The 17445-nt window shown below is 47.7% G+C and overlaps 1 long non-coding RNA gene across 3 annotated transcripts in view; it reads right to left on the bottom strand.

The window, feature by feature from the left end:
* The window catches only part of LOC120613227 (uncharacterized), a 137789-nt gene that overhangs the window by 79981 nt on the left and 40363 nt on the right, over window positions 1-17445 (bottom strand). The window contains exon 4 of one of the 3 annotated variants that reach the window (XR_005655620.1): window positions 10116-11795. The exons of the other annotated variants lie outside the window; for them this stretch is intronic. This is a non-coding gene — a long non-coding RNA (uncharacterized LOC120613227). Of the gene's footprint in view, window positions 1-10115; window positions 11796-17445 lie in introns of those variants that run through there. 3 annotated transcript variants of the gene reach the window in all.

Here is a 17445-nt window from a genome sequence, read left to right on the forward strand (position 1 = left end):
GCCTTCTGGCCAGCCCAGGAAGCCTAGGAGTAAAGAGACTACATATCTCTGTATAGTCTCACCTCAGGTCACAAAGTGGGTGACCAGGTGCACAGCTCATTGCTCTGCCCGTTGGGAAGACTTTCTTTTTCCGGTCTTTCAAGGTCTCCCCCTCTGTATGGCGGTAATATAGGTACCATTCCCTTTTGGCTCGCATCCCTTATTATGAGAGACAGTTCTCCATGGGTCTCTATCGATTCCACACGTTTGCAAGGAGAGGCACTGACTGCCTTCGTTCCAGACCATCTTCTCGGGGATGTTTGTACAGTGAATGGCCTCGGAAGACAGAGATAGTGTCACTCTCCAGAGCGAAAAGCAGGCGTGCTTACTGTCCACTAGAAAAGATTTGGGTTTCCTAAGCTCAAGGTTTCCCTCCTATAAAGCAACCTACTACATGTGTATTTGTCACTAGCATTTTTTGCATTGCCTTGAAGGAGCTGGAGCTCAGGGAACTGGCGCAAAAAAAAAAAAAAAAAAAATGCTGATCCCCTGGCTGCTGCTATTGTGCTGGGTACAGGTTCTTTTTCTCCGACATTATATCTTCTGCTAGCCTCCATACGAGTGTGGAGTGCGGCAGGATAAGCTCCGGCTTACAGGGTAAAATCTCAGACCCCCTCTGCCCCTCCCCACACACACAGTCCTTGGCAAGCTGATCCATCATAAACCAAGCCTGGACTTTCCCCTCCTTCAGTTGGTCACATGAGACACTCCTTTGGCAAGAGGGGAGAGCTGAGGGTAGGCGTTGGTGCTACCGTAATGGGTAACAAGGAGGTCTGGGCTCCCCGCTCATGCAGCTTCCTCACGCTTCCGGTTCCACTCATTTCCGTCTTATAGTCGATGACTTCTGAGTTTGTCTGACTTCGTGACTTCGCAGTTTCAACAGAACCCAGATCACAATGGATCGGCTGGATGCATGGTCACGTGATGCCCCGCGGTCTAACATTCTGTCAGAAACATGCCCAGAAACAGGCTGGGAGCTTTCTCAGAAGATATATAATTTTGCTGTTGATGGCATGGCCTTCCTCCAGAATCCCAGAGGCCTGAATTATTTTCTCACTGGGAATTGCCATAAACTCCACATGATATCTTTTTGTACTAATGATACTTCCAACAGCCTAGGGTCTGCTGAATCAATGGCCCAAGTGTCAGGGCAGCTTGCTCCACAGCCAGGAGCTGCTGCAGAGCCCGCTCCAACCCCGGGCCCCAGGGAGAGCTGGCAATCTTCTGGGTCACCTGGTAAATGGGCTGGAACGGTGTTCCTGGGTGTGGGGTATGCTGTCTCCTATCAGGTGCTGTGCTCCCTTTTCTGTGATAGAGGATGCAAGGCATTGGTCTTTTACTTCACAGAGCATATCCTGGACTCCCTGACTCTTTATATATCTCACCCTCTGGAGGGTATGTGGCTTCTCCCGGCCTCCAGTGCATAGCAACCTCTTTCCCATCTTTCCTGATCAGCACGATCCATCAACTGGATCGATGTGACATTCCACAGAATGTCCAGGTGGTCCAGATCTCCTGGACTGTATTGTAGCTGAGGGGAGTCAGTGAAAATTTAAAAAAGCTCTAGAATTATAATGATATTGTTTCTTAGTCTTGTGTTGTACATTTACCATGTACTGGAGGCTTGTTAATCAGTTCTATCAATGAAATCCTGAGCTTTGCTCAGGATTACTACTCGGCTAAGTCTGCAGTGGGCAATGGCCATTCTCGAGGACCCACCTGGTTTCTGCAGGGGCTGGCAAATTAAACAGAGATATGTTGGGGACCCACCACCCCTGTATCCTTTAAGTGTGGAGGGAACACAAATTGTCGCCCCTGGAATATGATATTGCTTTTGATTTAGTTTTAGCTGGGGATAGGGTGGGGCTGAGGGCAACTTCAGAAGCTCCCATTTGGCCTTCCCCACTGTGACAGCTCTTACTTAACAGACCCAGGATCCAATGTGGGGGTTACACCAACGGCCGGGTGCAGCAATTCCAATTACGCACCCAGGGACAGGAGATATGACTACTGGGTGGATCCACAGACCACCCAGAGGACACACTGTAAATCAGGCCGTAGCCAAGACTTTATGCCCTGGTCCTGTGAGCCCTGACTCTAACAGTGGGCCTGTGATCACACTTTGGGTCTCCGCGTATCAATTCCAACTCAGACCTGGATATCTGGGTATTTTCCTTTCCTCGGCGTATGTAAGTCTCTTTGGGAAACGACTGGGGAGTCCCCATGGCATAGACGTGTCACCATGCGACAGTGCCCTTCTGCCTAGGAATCCAGCCACCTCGGGGGTCCAGATCTGACAATCTTCTCAGATCCAGGAAGCAGAGTAAACGGTGATGACTTTAACGGGATTGAGCACCCTCTGCTCCTGCTCCTCCATTCATTCCTTCTTCTGATTCCTCATTGGCTGACCGTCTGTTTTGCCCCAAGTCTTATGTTCAGCCATCCTGAGCGAGCATGCTCGAAGTCCAACTCCAGGGGTACTCAGCTGGCTCCTGCTGGCTCCTGCTGCTAGCTAAATCTTTGGGATATAATCTCTTTCCTTTTCAAAGCCAATATATCCCCAGCTGGATTATGCTGAAGTTTTATCCTAGGGATCCTATTCCTGACAGCCAGAACAAGAGGTGGGACGGCTCCTGAAGGAGGCCCCTGTGACCTGGCGGAGGTGAAGACTCTCTGGAATTGGAAAAGAGCTAGCTCTTACTCTGGGGGGATACCTTGGAAAGTTATGAGCGTTCAGGGGGTCTAAAGAATCAAATCCTTGGGAATACCTAAGATACTCTCATCCCGGTTTTTAAGGTCTCAGGTTTTCCCAGCCAGGACCCTGATCCCATAACAGATCTGCCTTGGCTAAGCACTGAAACATCGCCAGGGCTTCGCGATCCTATCAGATTTGGAGATTGCTCCTTAACTGCGTCAGCTCTTCCACGGCAGGAGGCGAAAGCTTCTTTACAAACCACCAGCAAGGCCCTCCGGCTCCCGCACTGAGCCTTCCTCTGCACGTTAACTGCTCTCCATTTCTCTTTATTCCCATGCAGGCCTCCAGTACAGTTCAGCAGCAACAAGCAGATGCCACTGTCCTTGTAGGCCATGTTCCCTGATGTCCTTTAAACGTCTCAGTCACTGCACAGGCAAAGGCATTCTCCTACACCCCCTGAATGTTTGCCCAGGTAACCACACATGAAGTCTTCAACAACTCGGCTGCCATCTTGTGCCAGGGGTCCTTCTTGTCAGCCAAGTCGTGAGTAACCTGGGTCGCAAAACCCCATCTCATCACCAGCGTTCTCAGATCACCCCTGGTCTGAGACCTCCTGTGTCTTTTGAATAGTAGAGACCCACACAGGAGGAGATGTGCAAGATATTTATTGGAGTCAAAACCCATAAAGAGTAAAAGAGGGGCAGGAGTAGGCAGAGAGAGTCTTTAGAAAGCGATGTAGGTCTGACATCTATGAGAGAAGAGGGAAGAAAGGAGCGAGCAGGCAGAACTATGGCCCACCTGTAACCAGAGCCCAGAACCCACACCAGCAGGTGTGGTAACCATCATTACTCCAAAGCGCCAAGTAAGTCATGCTGAGCACGGGGGCTCAGGCATACACTCCAGATGTGCCGGGCTAGGTCAGCCCACTTAGAATGCCCATCTCCCTTCGACTTCCAAGTGACTCCAACTATGAACAGGAGAATAAAGTAGTGTCGATACCTAGGAACGGTATTGAGGAGGAGGCAATTCTCAGTTGACCTCCCGTGGAAATACCTAATGCCAACGTGAAAACTAAGGGATTCGTGATTGAAGAGTGTATTGCTTCGGTGTATGCTTAAGCATAAAAGTTCCCCGCATGCATGAATGCAGTTCTCAATCTAATTACCTAATTACCCAGCCCATTGCCAGGAAGGGACTCGGACCCTGGAGATTCATCTGGGTACCTGTCACTGGCTGACCAACTGACTGAATTCTCCTGTTCAAAAACTTGGAGGAGTCCAGATTCTGAGAGCAGCAAATTTCAGTGGCCGTGTTCTGTTTCTTGGGCTCGTGGAGAATATATTAAAGATCCTCATCCTCTCTAGACCACATCTGACCACTGGGTTTGCAGTTCTAGGATGATGCAATTTTAAGGTTAGAAGGGACCACACAAGCCATCACAAGCCATCATGACCAACATTCCCCATGACCTGAAAGGTTGACAACACTGTCATGTAGACAGACAGATCTGATGCCATCTGTTTTAGTTCTGGTATCATATTTGCTTCCCTTTCACTGACCTGGACACAGCTAGAAGTAGTTACTGGCCCAATTTCTGGCTCTTAAAATTATTTGTTTTCCAAGGTTTTCTGCGTCCACATGTCTGGGTCCTGTGACTTGAGAGCTTACACACTCCGCATAAATGTAGTTATCATAATCAATTTGAAATCGAATCGCATCCTAACTTTTCCCGGCCATCCCACACACTCTCATGTCACCATGCAATCAGCGGGCATATCGCTTAGGAAATGTTAGCCACATACCAGTAAAAACAAGGCACAGTCAGGAAGTGTACTTGCTGTTAAGAAACCGTGCAATTAATTTCAGAGTAAAAAATAATTGGATTATCTGAGCCATGGCTCTCTTCATTAATACAGATAATTGGGAGATTTTAGTAGTACATTTCCTTCCTTCTTGAAGAAAATGCTTATAATGTAACGATGGTTTATACTGGGTGGGAGTTTGTAGGAGCTTATGTCTGGTACCTTTGGTTGGCAAGTAAAGGGTAAAGTGCTAGGAAAAATAACCTCGGTGGCCTGAACCATGAAAAAAAAAATCACTAAAGCCCTATCACCACATACCATCACCCCATGTGAATGTGACATCTGCCGTATACTGCCACACTGGGCTGAAGCCACACAGACGTATGCTCTCCAGGAGTCAGTGCTCAGGGTCGCGCTGGCCAAGCGGGATCTGGCGATGGAGTAACAGAGTAAACTCAGGTAGGAAGGATCCTGAGGGTGAGGGCTGAGGGCGCGAAGACACCCAGAGAAGACACAGCTCTGTCCTGGTCGCTGCCTTGCCTGCTGCCCGGGCTTGGCTCAAAGTGTGCTCACAAGACCGCCTGCAGGAAGATCACCTGAGGAGCTTATAAAGGTGCAGATTCCTGCTCCCAGCATCTTTGGGATACAGGCCCAGGAACATGGATTTTAACACGTTCCCTGGGTGATTCTTACATAATGAAAATTTCAGACTCACGGCGCTGGGCATATTGTGTACAATCCGGCAGGGGAGTGCCACCTGCCTGGGTGTGAATCGACATCTGACTATGGCAGGGTCATCACAGGGGGTGTCCTCGCAATACCTACTGGCATCAATATTCACCAGGATCAAATCCAAAATGGGTTTAATGAGCATGTTCTTTTTGAGAAACGCTGTTCAGAAATCCCAAACCAGCAATGGGCAGTCTCTTAAGGCAGAAAGGCTGAAAATAAGCTACAATTTATTTTCTCAGAACTAGTAAAGGTAGAATGGCTGTCTTTTCTAGCTAGATGTACTGAATTAGAACCATGCAAAACAAATACAGCTCCCCCGGGGCTTTGGGCAGGATTTTTTTCCAGATTTAATGAATGGCCACATGCCTGGGTTAGTGGAAAATAACCCCAAGACTGGCTCATCCGCAAAGTGCGGTGGAGAAGCCTCTCTCGCTGATGCCGCGGAAGGATGCTGACCCATTTCCACATCCTAATCTCCAGGCAGAGCAGGTGACATGGCGGGCGGCCGAGGTACGCAGGTTGTCTGCTCTGCCTCTGAGAACACGGTTTCTCGACATCCCATGAAATGTCTATTGATCTGAGCATGTAGCTGATGTCAACACTGATTGTCTGAGGGAGGCCACTCAATATCACAAGGTCATGATGAGAAAAAACCCTAATAATTCACTACCCTTGCACACAAAGGACTGAGTATTATTTTTCTTCCTTCTTAATAATATGTTTCCGCGGCTGCTGAGTGACTCTCTCCCTGTCACTGGCCTTGCTGTGGGATTTAGGTCTTACATTCGCTTTCATTTACCTGCTTCTCCCCTGGCTTAACTTTTCAGATTCATGTCACAGCAAACACCTGCTTTATATGCTCTGGCCCTGCTACAGCCTCTTCGCACAAAAGGCTGATTTAACTCCTCAGGAGAGAGCCATTATTTCACAAGCCCTGGGACTTTTGTGAATCATATTTGCTGGCTGTTAGGAGCACCATCTCTATACTGAAATAATGTTTATCGGTGCTTAATTGATTTACCGGCACCTGCCTTGCAGGTGTACTGTCGGGCTTAATGAATTCCTTAGTTCGTCGGGTTCTGTGAGATTCGCAGAGGGAGTGGGGTGTGGCAGCTCTACCCAGGCCCTGCTGTCAGTAGCCGACGCCGCGCCCAGAGATGAAACACACCACGTGCAGGGCCGCCTGGGGAAGGGCAGCCACCTGGAGGAGAGGCAGGGCGCTTTTTAATAACACAGAGCTGGCTCTATCCTCACGGCCACTCTTACCCACAATCACGACGTGGGCAAAGTTTGGATTCGGAGGTACGACTCTCCTTTTTTTTTTTTTGCACGTTACTTTGTCCCCTCGTTCATTCCTTCTCTGCTGCCCTCCCATGCCCCGTTATCCTTCCATCCCTCTCCCTTTTCCTCCCTCCTCCTCTTATCTAGGAGACATTCCTTGCTTGCACCCTGCCATCAGAAAAGCATGGGATAAACCGATGCGCGTGAAGGCATAAGTGACGAACGAGGTTAACATCCTTCAATAGTATGTGAATTTTAAGAGGAGAATCTTAAATCTAAGGGGAGAAAGTGTTCTAATAGTGGAAATTCACACGGTAGCACAGAGGTGAGGGAGAAAGTTGGGTTTTCATTGTTCCTGAAATCACAATGCCTAGTTACATCGTTTTGCCTTTTATTTAAAGTTAATAGAAAACCCTGTTCCTTGGCTCACGTGTAAGAGGTATCGGTTCCCTTCCAAGAATTCAGAAATAGAATTCTTTCTTTGCCTTTTTTCTTTTTAAGCCCACATTCCTCTGGGGTTGCAGAAATTTAATTTCGATTATTTTGGCTTCGCATCCCCCACCTTTCCCTGGGTCGCGTCTACATTTTGGAGGCTTACACAGTGCCAGGCATTGGGAGGGGACATCTGGTCCTCAGGATCATTCGCCATCCATGCTGGCCTCCCCCGAGGTGTCCACCTTGCCATCTGGTCTTCAGTTATTGGTTCTCCAGGTGGCTGCTGACTCACCCTTGCTTCTGACCACGAGACACATCCAGCTCTCTCTCAGCTACTTCCAGGACCTCTACAGCATATAGGTGTTAACCGTTTCTGCCTCAGAACAATTCAGAAATCTCCAAGAGGCTGTCCAAAACCTTTCCCCATCTCTCTGCCACTCGCATGAATCCAACACCATGTTGGGGCATAAAAAGCATTCTTTTATGGGATTGTGTTGCTTCCTGGATGCCAGCTGGGCATCTGGATGCAGGCCTCTTCCTTCTCGAGGCAGAACCAACCAAGGCGGGTGAGAAGGGCTTCTGTCATTCCTCCCCAATTCTGCCCCTGGCTGGACTCCTGGAAGGGGACACCCACCAGCCTCGAAGTTCTGGGGGATTTTTCCTACCTCCCTTCCTCCCAGGGCTAATCCTTTACTCCTCTTTTTTTGAGGCTCAAAATGACTGAATAGAGGGATGATCCAAGGAGTGCAAGAAAAGGGTGGACAAAGATTAATTTTATTTTAAAATATTCATCGAACTGTAAAATACCATGCTAGCCATTGTGAGAGTTATAAAGTATTCTGAAGCACAGGCCTTACCTGCAAGAAACTTACACACATAAATGTATTGCTAACTCCCAACTCAGGAGTCATATAAATTTATAAGGAAAAAGAAGTCCGTTCATAATCACTCCAAACTTTTTTTTTCCTTTATTCATTTTTCTCTTTCAAAAACCTGGGACTCCTCCGCTGCCAGTGAGAATTTCTAAGTTAGAAGCTAAATAGAATACTGGTCAGACTCTATATCAACAAATATTCCCGTAGCTCGAATCTGTGATTAAACTAGAAATATCGAAGTTTTGCCGTGGAATTTATTTACTTTGAGCCGTACTGGAAACAAATGAATTCTAAGACCAAAGGATTTAAACACCCTCTCTTAGAAATGTAATGTCATTTGCTTTTTTAAAGATCTATAAGTTGGAAACTTTATTTCTAATATGAAAAGATGGAGAGCAGAGGCCACGCCATGTGGGGCGCGGTGTGAAAGGAGATGGTTATATTAGTCAGGGCAGGTAAGGCCAGCCGCTACGACAACCCCAGAGACTCCAAGCCCTAACACAACGAAGGTGGTTTTTTCACTCACTTCACAGTCTATCGTTCCCCAAAGTCATCTGGAGACATGGCCTCTGCCTTTAACGCATGGGTCTCAAGTTCACCCTGGGTGACACTGAGCCCAATAACAGGGATGAGAGAATGCAAGATTACGCAGGTCCTACTGGCCGGCCTTTCAGGTAATATGCGTCACTTCCTCTCACCTGTCCAGAACTTAGTCTCATGGCTCCATCTAACTGAAGAGAGGCTGGGAAATGTCATTTAGCGGTGGGTCCAGGAGGAAAAGGCATCAGTGTGGTAGTAAGCACATTGCAGCTTCTCTGCCATATTTGTGAGCAACATTCTCTGATTGCATAAGGCTTCCAGTGACTAAACCTTTTAACAAAGAACCAGAGTTGTTTCGGATACAAAGAGAGCTGGAGTGTCCGAGAGGCATGATACTTCTGTCTGATTTCTGTCCTTCCTCCTGCTCCCGCTTTCTCATCTCAGTCCGCTCTCCTCGGGAGGAGGGATAGGCAAGGCCTGTATCTGCACACTCACTGGCAGCACACAGGTTTCTTTGGAGAGCAGAGGCAATAGCAGTCAGAGCCAGGTTCCTCCTCCAGGTGCTCTGCAGTGCCCCGCCCCAGCTCAGAAAGCACAGCACATGAATAATCAGCACTAATGAATGTCAGCCTCACCGCTGGATGTTGGCAGAGCTCAGGACGGCTCTGGAGAGGAAGCCGGGTAGCTGTGATGGGGATGTGGTGTGGGCAGGAACTAAGACCTGCCGAGCGTGTAGATGGAGGGCTGTCTGTGCCAGGAGGGTTCTAATGCAAGGCATTTTGGTCTCTCTTGTGCTGTTCAAACCAAGCCTGGGCCCTGTAAAGCACTTGCTTTGTTGATCGAAAGGGAATTGTTCTGAGGCGGAAAATGTCAACAGTGCTAGTGGGAATTCTGCTTTTGCTCTTTAGTGTCTAAGTGGCTTTAAGGAAATGGATTAACTTGGTGTTTTCGGATGAAATAGTCTTTGCTTCCTGTTCTCAAACTTATTGTGTGCAGAGGCAAGGCAGCTTCTTTTGGATCGGGCACTGCCTCAGGACAGAGGGCTGGCACCTTCTGAATGGCTGTGACATTTTCGTCGATGGTTCAAGCTGGAGGAGCTGGCTGGTTTAGGCAGACATCTTCTTCCATTACATACACTTCACAAACCTGAGGCCTGAGGAAGGGACATCTGTGCAATAAGCCACGCTCACAGAAAAGCAGCAAGGGCATTTAGGTTACCTATTGCCCAGGTAGAAAGGCAGTCGTCACCCAAGAGTGGAGTTGGGGATGGACAATGATGAAGAAGTAACCTGGGCTTTTCAGATGGGGGCAGGTGAAGTTGTAGGTGAGGAGGATGACTGTATCTGATGAGGAATGTAAGGTAGAAAGAACTCCATTGTTCTTCCTTTTTTACTTCTAGTAAGTTCTAAAACAGGAAGGCATTGAATTTTCCTTCCTAGGGCCTTTCGGCTGAAAAAGAATCCATCCTCAATTCAGCTCTGTGGCTTCGGAGTTGGGGTGGAGCATATGAAATTAGAAAGTATCTTCCCCCCGACACCTCTATACTCATAAGCTTCACAAATATTTAAGCCAACCAACTCTTCACTGCTACCTACAATCTCACAACCCTTGTATTTGCCAGAGAAGGTCAAGCTGTTAATCAATAGCTTTCTTAGGAGATGCTAGATGTTGGCTTCAGAGAGATGCTGAGAGCCTCCCAAAACTCTGTCACCAGAACCATTTTCTGCTGGCCGGAGGTCGGGATCCTGAGAGCTTTCTTCTGGTAAGATCTTTGCCTAATCCTGCCTCGCTTAGAAAATCAAACGAGAGCTTGGGTCTCAGATGTGAAGTCACAGCTATAAGGGAACTTTAATATATACCAAGTACACATTTTCCCATACTGTCAACTTGCCAGGGAATTACATAATCACTCTTTTTCTGAGGATTTATATTTCTAAAAAGAAGCCTAATTGCCAAAAGCACACGGAACATGCTTTTGATTTGGATCAGCTGTTTTTTTAGATTACAAAACCTTGAGACACGGTCATTGCATATCCTGACCACAGGAGGTCAATGGGGTCTTTGTCATTTCAATTTTTTTTCCATTTTTTCATACCCTCATCGATGATTTATTTTGAAGACTACTATGGACCAGGGGATAAGTTGTCCAGGAAAGGAGATTCTTATTGCCAAAAGGTATTGAGGAAATACGGTGCTCTGAGATTCTCATCTTTAAAGAATTGAAGAATTAAGCAGGAACTGTGGATTGAATTTTTGGCATGGGCACTGAACCGGTGTAAGACTGTGGAGAGTTAGCTGCCTATCCAAAGGTTTTCATTTCCCCACTCCTATGTAAAATTCTTAGGTAAAATGCACTAAAAATAGGGCAGATACTATTTCTAGACCCGAAGTCATCCTGAACAGTGTCTCCAGTACGGATACTGTCCTCCGTGATAATCAGGTGATCCGCTAAGATTAGAAGGGGAAACAAATCAGCTTATGTCATTCACAAGAGACCAAAGTGAATATCAAGAGACGATGTCGAGGTAGGTGTTCCTACCCATGCATGGCGCGGAAAGCCAGGAATGGAAATAGACTGCAGACGCAGTTACCCAGTTGAATATTTAAATGTGTCCTTATTTGACTGTGCGATCACACAGCCAAATATATTCAAGGGCGGTTTCCTTTACAAGAAAAAAGTAAATGAAATGTTCAAAGATGACATTAGCTCAATTTTATGTTTGAAAACTTAATTGCACCCAAGTGAGAAAATACAAAATTAAAGTTCTCACTGCAACAATGGAGCCTTACAGTGTCTAGTAATGAGGAGGGATTTTTCCACACATCCCGGAGCTCAATGTTATGTGGGCACTGAAACCTCGCCTGGGAAAATGCCTGCAAATCCATTACCGCCTTTGCTAGAGCTCAAAGGAAAGCTTTATTCGGAGATTATGCAAAGATCCTTTATCTTGAGAGTTACACACAGGTGTGCATCTTGGGTTACACCAAATAAACTGGGTGACAGAAAGAAATGACCATTTATTCAATGTCCTACCACTGGCTAGGTGCTTGTACGAATGCTATGGAAAAATAATTTTGTCCGTGCGTCTTGTCTACCAAGACAACCCCATCCATTCGGAAAGATGAGACGAAGCCTGTGTGAGTGGAAGTGACACTTTGAGCCCTGTGGTCCCGCCTGGTTATTGGAGCACAGGAGTGACTGGAGAAGCCACTGACGGGCGTGGTGACTTTTCGGGGATTGTGGTTGCGATGCTGACCTGTTTCTTTCCTTTAGAGCCTTCTGGAGCCTTGGAAATGAGTGGTATAGCTTGTCCACACCCAAAGCAGCCCGGAAGAGCCCAGGTTCCTTCCTTCTTCCTGTGGGCTTGTCCCCTGAGCTCCCGAGTTCAGCCGGAGCTGTGGAAATAATACCAGGAACTCTGACTGTCTCTGTGAAACACCCACAGGAACGCAGGGAAGGGGAGGTGGAGCTCGGTCTAGTAAAACAGAGTTCGGAGACCTTTCACCGAGATTTCTCTGGTGTGGCTAATCCCTTCCCACTCTTCTCTGCTGCACACATCATATGCAATAAAGGAAAACTTGGCCTGTGCCACCTCGACTCTCTGATTGTAGATCTGTTCGGTCAATCATTATTCCACAAACTCTAACTGACAAACTACCACAGTGCCGTGCTAGTCTCTTTGAGACATTCAAGGATGATTAAAACACCACCCGCACCCTAGAGGAGCTCGCTGTGTAGACTGAGGGATGGATGACACACGTACTGAATCCATGACACCAGCTATACTGGTGAGTGCTGCGAGAAAACCCAAGTACCACGGCTGTCCGGGTTTTGACAGGAGGCCTCAGGGGAGCAGTGACATTGGAGCTGAGCCTTGAAAGGGAAGCATATCACACCCTGGCATGGTGACCCACAAGATGTAGGTGCCATTGATAGGATGAGAACAGATAAAGAGATAAACAGCAATTTTTTTTTTTTTAAGGGGGAGCAGCAAGCAATGAGGTTGCTGGACATTTTGAGTTTGAAATTCGAGTCGGAGACCCCAGGGGAGCTTTCCAGCAGGCAGAAAGTTGAACTTGAGAAAGTTGAAACTTGGGATCATAAGTCTGCACAGAGGCCTGCTGGATATTGGGTGTTGCCCAGAAGCTGGAGCTGAGCGCTATAGCGAAGCAGTTAACACTCTGGGCAACAGATACCAATGTCTCCATTACTTGCAGCCCCACCATATACCAAAACACATGGAGAAATTTGGCTTGTTTTCCGCAGAGCTTCTGAGAAAACCCAGAAACTTGGGGAGACTCCTGGCTAGGTTAGAGAAGTCAGGTTGGCCTTTGGGAGTCAATAATTTTGGGGGCATTTTGGTGCAGTGATCTCTATGAATAAAAGCCAATCTGTCCCTTTAAATTAAAAAAAAAAAAAGAATACTACATTTTCCTGGTTAAGGCTGACATCATGAGTACCTCTTTTCTCTTCCTGCTAGCTGGTGGACCCCGTCTTCTCAGAATGATGTAGACATGCATTCTAGCCCTTGTGATTTGTCCGAGCTGCACTATTATAAGAATTATTGATCGCACAATCCATTAGGGCACAATTCGCCATAAATAATTTATCTCTTCAAGCATGAGCTTGTCTCTGCCACAGATGCCATCATCAAGGATCCCCTTCAGGAGGTTTGTGCTGGGAGGAAAAAAACAACTGCATTGCAAATGCAGTTTAAACTCACAAGGGCCAGGGAGAGGTAAAAATAATGCCTGAGCAAACGTCAGGCCTGGAGACTGCATTCTGCAGGGGAGGGTCTGTCAAAGAGAAGACAGATCTGAAGTTTTTCAGACCAGCCTTGCTCTCACAGAAAGCCTGCTGTCCTGACAAATAGATATAAGCCTATCTTCCTAGCCGAGGGAATTTGTTTAGGCAGCATATCAATATTTGTCGAACACCCTAGAGCAGTTGTTAAATGTTATAATAGCCGGGGGGTGGGGAGCCAGAGGGTGGAGGGGCTGAGGGAAGGGTAGAAACAGGCAGCAAAAGAAATAGTAGACATGGTCTCATAGCTGTGTAGACCTTAAACGTCTGTTGGTCAAATCGGAAAGCATGTGTGATGAAAACTACAAGATCTCTGGCAAAAGCAAACAAACAAAGGAGTACCAGAGCATTAAAGCTCAGACTGCATCTATAACTTGCTGAAGGACGTATGACAATACGGATACTCAGATTTCGGGCTTCGAGCAAGGTTGCGAAGGAGGAAGAGCCGTATAGATAGGTGAGTAAGAGGGATACTGTGAGCAGGGGAGGCAGATGGATGTGCAAAAGTCTGCATTTGGAAGCTCACGAATCATGGGTGCCAGCAAACGGTCTTCAGCTCAGACAGAAGGCCCATCGTGTAAAGCCTGAGAGGAACAAGTCAGGATGGTGGAAGCGGGCTGCTGGGTTACGGCTTTCCAACACAACATTAGAGTTAAAGGGGCCTTTTTTAGGATAGATAAGGCCTGGGGAAAATTCTTCACCTTATCTTCCCTTCAAGTCCTTCTCTCTTGAGCTCCCTAGAATTTCCCTGCTATTATATGTCTTACAGAGAAAAAAATCATTAATCTCTCTTCTAATATGTTTATATGCTGACCCTCTGAATAAATCAGTTGAGACAAAAAAACAGCCCAAGTTAGGTAGTTCACTAAGGGCAACTGCTAGAGGAACTCACTACAAATAGGCTGGAAAGCACCAAGAGGAGATGGTGAGGCAGAGATTAGTAACAGCTAGAGCTCGAAATGCCAAGGGACAAGAGCCTGGACCTCTGGAAGGCCACTGAGGTCACGGTTGAGCTTCCTGGTGGGAGCTGGGACCACAGAGGAAACATGGACACAGCAAGAGACATCACCAAGGCAGAGTGAGGGGCAGACACACCCTAACTTCTCCCCTTCTCCTGCCCTCTGACTTCCTGCTAGCGCCTCCCTCTGGCCTAACCTAAGTGGAAGCCAGCTGGTAAGGAAATCTAAGAAATGTCTGTACACCGTAGGCATCAGTGAGGGAAGGGTAGGGGACGAACGACATTTCCTCATGTAGTATTTGCAGATGGCTTTCAAAGCAAAGCGAGCCTACCTCTCACCAGTGGGTGATGGTGGAATTAGGCATCAGGGAGGCACTATTTGGAGGCGAGATCTTCTCAGTGACTCTGCAGGTGCCACCGGTCCACTGCCTGTCCTACGGTAGAGCCGCTGAAATGGGAATTGTGGGGCGTTGCCTGGTCTCTCATAAGGAGTCTGAGATTCCCTTCCCCACGATTGTCCTAAGGTTAGCCCTGGAGCCCAATCAGCCTACAGCTCTCTGACCAAGGAATGGAAGGGCGCGGATCAGGGAAAGCTGAACAGGAACTGACCAAAGACTGTGGCTGCTGCTTCTCTGACTCGATCCCAGAGGCCCAGTCCACTGCTGTTTGTGGGCCCCTCTTGCTCCTCAGAGACCTTGCACACCCCAGAAGAGAATTCTTGGCCTGCCTGAGACTCTTAGTCCTGATTCAAGTAACAGATTAAACCATACCCAAGTTTTACCAAGGGAACTCATGCCGAAGCATTCCAGGGCCTGACGAACGCCTGACCCTGGGTGTCCCGTGGAGATCCTGTCCCCAGGGAGATGCTGCTTAGTAAACTTTTGAGGTTGTATGTCTTTCCATTTAACAGTTCAAAATGATTTCAAGTGGTATTGATGAATAGGAAGGATGATCAAAGGAAAGAAGACTGTTTTTTTTTTTACCCAAAGAAGATACTGCTGATGCATATCACATGGACTTAATATAGTTCACTTAATACGATTGATCAACCACAGGGCAGATGGCCTTATGGAGACGTGATCCCTGCCCTTATGCCAGTTTAGCCAAGGCCAAGAAGAGGGTGTCAGATATTTGCTGGAAGCGGGAGCTGCGACAAGCCCTGGACTGTGTAGGCAGAGCATTGCTTTTTGGGAGTGGGATATGATCATCACTGCACTGTTCATCTGTTTGGTGCTATTGCTGCAATTCGCTGGTTCTTAAACAGAGCTTGACAAAATAGGCCTGTTGTTAAGCCAGGTTGCTAATTGTGCTGGTAATTAAAAATTGGCAGTACCGAGCTTGGCCCACGGTCCCTACCTTGAAACCTTCCAAATCAGCGTTTGCCTTTCACAACGAGCAAAACACCTGCTCTGTTTCTCCCACTCCTTTTCTAGGATTTTCAAATGCCGCTTAGCTGATGCTTTCACAGAGCCTGGTATTTCATTCAGAAAGGCTGCATGTGCACTGCAGTAAGCAGGGCTATATATAGCCAGGGCCAACCGGAGGGTGACCTCTGAGGAAGTTCCAAGGAGCCGAGGGCAGTACTGCTCTCGCGGCCTCCTCTCTCTGTCCTGCCAGGCTTCTCTGATGACACCGCATTCTGCTCAGATTTTCTGGCTCTGGGAGCCTCAGTGTTAATTCCTGGAGGTTGAGGGCCACGTGGCAGTCTACAGCTTGCAGGCTTGTGTACGCATACGCGCTCATGCACGCACATCCACTCAGAGTCAATGCGTCATCCTTCTATATATAAACAGCTACTGTTTCAGGGGCTCTGAGAAGTGCCTATAGAAAAATAAGGCTGCCTCCGCTTGCTATGCAAGCTGCCTGAGCTCCAGAGATAACCTCTGCTGTCTCAATCCGTGTGTGCACACGGGTAGGGGCTGTGGTTCCCAGAGCACCCGGGCCACTGGGGAGATACCCACTCCTTCCCCCAGTGAGTGTAGAGCTGAAGACTCAGGAGCCGTGGCTCCACTCTCTGTTAGGTCCGATTGGAAGGGGCACGAAGTGAGTGGAATTGCCTCTGGGTGTGGAAGGGGAGCTGGCGGGCCTCTGGGGCAGGGCACGTTGGCCCCGGTAGCTGCAATATGGAAGGAGTACCTGGAAAGGTATCATGGGATGGTCAGGCTAAAAGGGCTTATTGATGCCATCTTCCCAAGACTATTGTTTTACAGGTGAGGAAACTGAGAGCGAACAGGTGAAGAGTCATCCAGCACTGGCACTGATCCCGAAGCCCAGCCAGCACTTCCGAATCCTCGTGAGGGGACTTTCTATAACTCTGTACCCACCAGCTGGAACCTCGCCTCACCAACAGGCCATTCCCCAGCAAATGTCCTTCTGAATGGAAGGCCCAAACACAGCTTGCCAAAGGCCGTTCACGAGTCCCAGCCAGGGAAGGGACAGGAAGTGTGTTGGCAAAGAGTGACTAGAAAGGTGATTGCACCTCACAGCTCTGGCTTCTGCCAAGGACCACCTTCTAACATATCCCTGTCACCACTCTGTGCTTGAGCCACTGTCGCATCCTGCTGTGCACTCTGGTCACCTCTTGGGCATATCTTTTTATAATCGCCACCTTACACTTTGTGGACAAGCTCGGTGCCAGGACCCACAGCATGACTCACTCTAGAAAGATCCAAATCGATAGATCCAAACAAATCTGGGCTTCTTCGCCATTCCTTAAAGTGTATCCCCTCATAATTTACCTTTGAGAAGAATTCATCCCATTCCAAAATCTTGAAGAATGATGAAGATCTTTCTTTAAAGTTTCTTTGTTCTAATAAAGAGTTATTTAGACGTGCCTATTGCAAACTTGCTACAAATCCCCTTCTTCATTCCTTTCTCCCCAGATCCCACAGCTCGTGGCATTACTCAGGTTTCTCTTCCAGAACCTCTAGCCCAGGCTGCCTCTTCTCCCCTCTCTCCTGCCAGCCTTCCCGGGTCCTGGATGTTTTCTTTGCTTCCTTAGGTGGCTCTGTACCTTTTTCTGTGTAGATCAAGTTACCTCACTTCACTTCTCCCGATTCTCCTTTCTACCCATTTTCCTGACCAACGCACCAAGGGCCATAGGAACAGAGCAACGGAGAACACTCGTCCTTAACATGCGGGGAGAGAAATGGTTGTAAATTCTTATACATTAACACTCTTTCATCCCTGCCACGTGAAAAATCAAGTCCAATTCATCTTCAACTGGTAGTACTTGGTTGGGTTGCCCCATTATGGAATTCCTAAAGGACTAGAAATAATGCAAT

Source organism: Pteropus medius, unplaced genomic scaffold, assembly GCF_902729225.1.
Source record: "Pteropus medius unplaced genomic scaffold, Ma_sr-lr_union100, whole genome shotgun sequence".
NCBI classification, from domain to species: domain Eukaryota; kingdom Metazoa; phylum Chordata; class Mammalia; order Chiroptera; family Pteropodidae; genus Pteropus; species Pteropus medius.